Source organism: Octodon degus, unplaced genomic scaffold, assembly GCF_000260255.1.
Source record: "Octodon degus isolate 3935 unplaced genomic scaffold, OctDeg1.0 scaffold00116, whole genome shotgun sequence".
Classification (NCBI taxonomy): domain Eukaryota; kingdom Metazoa; phylum Chordata; class Mammalia; order Rodentia; family Octodontidae; genus Octodon; species Octodon degus.
Window position 1 is genome coordinate 7,884,594 of NW_004524692.1, and position 2,876 is coordinate 7,887,469.

The following is a 2,876-nucleotide window of genomic DNA, read 5'->3' on the forward strand; positions in this document are numbered from 1 at the left end:
TACAAAATGGTCTTTTATTTAAATCCTGAGGGGATTTGACTGACCTTATGAGATATAAAAGTTACATTTTTACTTATATAGGTCTTGCTTTAACTTGGTCTTAACCATCGAGCAGGAAAGTATAACCACAGGTATTAAAAAAGCAAAGCCATATTAATATGCTAAGCCATAAAAGGCTCCAGTCAACCACTTCTGACAATTGCCAGTTCTGCTGATAACCCACTACTATTATGGACTGTTGGACTACATTAGGATATTTTGCTGAATTCAAGTACCTCCAATATTTGAACTGGCATCAAGTATGAAAAGGTCCGTTAAAGACCTCCAAATACAGCTTCTCTGACAACAATGGAACATCCATCTCTGACAAAACAAGACGTTTTGCTTCTTGATCATCATTATAGACAAAACCTCTGGACTCCACCATGTTTAAAGGTGCAGCTTCATTGGACAAGTCACTCACACTCCAGGATTTGTATTCTGAGAGCTGAAGGGCTTAACTCTGTGGTCCCTTTAATCTGAATGTTTATTTATTTATTTAATGTATTTAGTACAGTATCTACAGAGTCTCACTGCATAGATTCGACTCATAGCGATTCTTCTGTTTACAGCTTCCCAAGTGCTGGGATTACAGGTGCACCCACTACGCCCAGTCTCAGCTTGCCTGGGACGTGGAGAGGGCTCAGCATGACAGGCCTGGAATCGGTTCCCAGGCACTACCCCCACCCCCCACCCCCGCCGCCCCTGCATCTGCCTAAGCAGGTGCTTTAATCCTCTGAGCTATTTGGCCGCCCCTTCATTCATTTATTGACTTCTTCAGTAAATGCTCGCTGATCATCTCTCACACTCCAAGTACATGTAGTGTATCAGAAAGGGCACCTCCTCCGCCTGCTAGTTCCATTGGCTGTGTGGTATCTGAGCACCAGGATGTACTACCTAGGAAGAGCTGAGGACATTTTCTGTGAACACTAGAAGGGAGGTTTCATGAGAGGTTTTTTTTGTTTTGTTTTGTTTTTTTCTGCGCCTTGTCTTTCTTGTTCAGGTTTTAGTCAGTCACTGAGATTTGATTCCCATATGAGCCCAAGAGGGGACTTTGCTAAGGTTCTTCCTCTTCAGTCAGTCCTACTCTGGTGCCCACTTTATGCCTTTCTTATAGAGAACTAAAGTGAAGGAAAGGATCCCTTTCTAAATTCCAGGATATTGAGAAATAAATACTTGAGAGCCAGACAGGCTTCTCATGATGTCTTCAACAGGGCTTTTAAAATGGGAGAGACTCAGCAGCATTGGGTAGCCAGGCATGAATGCGATCCCACGCCGCCTCTTTGAAGGTCCTTAAGCGCTGATTATGCAAAAGAAACTAGAACTACTCAAACTCACAAGTCGTCGGAGCCGCAGAGCTGAGAGATAATAAATAAATGGTTTACTTATCATGCAGTATAGTAACCTCACCAGCAGCTGGTGGGAGGTGCGAACTAGGAGCAGGGCTTGCCCACTCCTAGAAGCACGCAGTTCATCTTGGTCCTCATTTGTCAATGTTCCTTCGTCACAGTCTTTCTTGTTTTTCTCCCTAAATATGTAGCTTTTTGAAATTAGAGATAAAACGGATGGAAATCCAACGATAAAGGAAAGAAAACCCTGACATTGGAATTATGAGCTACAAAATGACAGATCTTAAAAATAATTTTATTATTACTATATATTTATCTCAAATATGATGGATTGAAGCTTAACAAAACTAAACAAATCTGGAATGAATAGAACTTTTTTTCTTTTTCTAAAAAGGGAGAAAAAATATTGATGATTATATTTTCTGTACATTTTGGCAGTTCTGTTCTTTTCCATTCTGGTTTTTCTGTCTTATTTATTTTGACCTGCTGCATTTGGTTGTGAAGTATAATATTGAAAGCTAGCAATTAGAGAGGCATTTTTATCTTTATCCAGATTTTCATTTAAATGCTTTTCTCGTTTCATTAACTGTAATGCTTGTTACAGATGCCAGGCAACTCCCCATTATGAGAACAAGGGAGTTCCCTTCTATTTCTGGCTTATTTGTAAGTTTATCATGAATGAAAGGTTAAATTTTCAGCTAGCTTCTTTTCTGCATTGCTAATACAATTGTATCCCTTTTGTTCTTTAATTAGTTAGGGGGTGAATTACATTAATAAATTTTCTAACGTTGGTGCATTCATGTTTTTAAGTTGATCCTTTTATATGCTGCTGAATTCAATTTGCTATTTTTTTCACCTATCCATTATTGACTGAAAATTATCCTTTCCTACTTTCTCTATTTTTGGTAATCAAGGTTTGCAATTAGCAACCCCTCGAATGCTGCAGAAATTTCACACATTTCTACACCTTCTGTGATCTGAGCCAGATGCGATTTCCACTATTCTAACTTCACTTTTTAGGTTATGGTATTTTCTATTTCTTCTTACACTAATTACAGTTATGAAGTTGCCCAGTATACTTTTGTTTATTTGATTAGTTTTTTTTTTTCTCAGAACCGGGGATTGAACTCAGGCCCTTGCACTTGCCAGGGAAGCTCTTATTCCACTGAGCCATCTCCCCAGCCCCTTTGTGTAGTTTTTTGACACAGGATCTTGTTGAGTCACTAGAGTACCCAGGATGGCCTTGAACTTGCAATCTTTTTTGCCTCAGCTTCCCAAAGTGCTGGTGGAGTGGCCGGGTGTGTCCCCTCATCTCTGCCTCCTCCTCATCCTCGTACTCCTCCTTTTCCTCCTCCTTCTCCTCCTTCTCTTTCTGTATTGCTGAAAACCTGGATCTAGAACTTTTGCACTGAGTTACATCCCCAGCCCTTTTTACTTCTTATTTTGAGACAGTCTTATTTACTAAGTTATTTTTTATATTTTAATAAT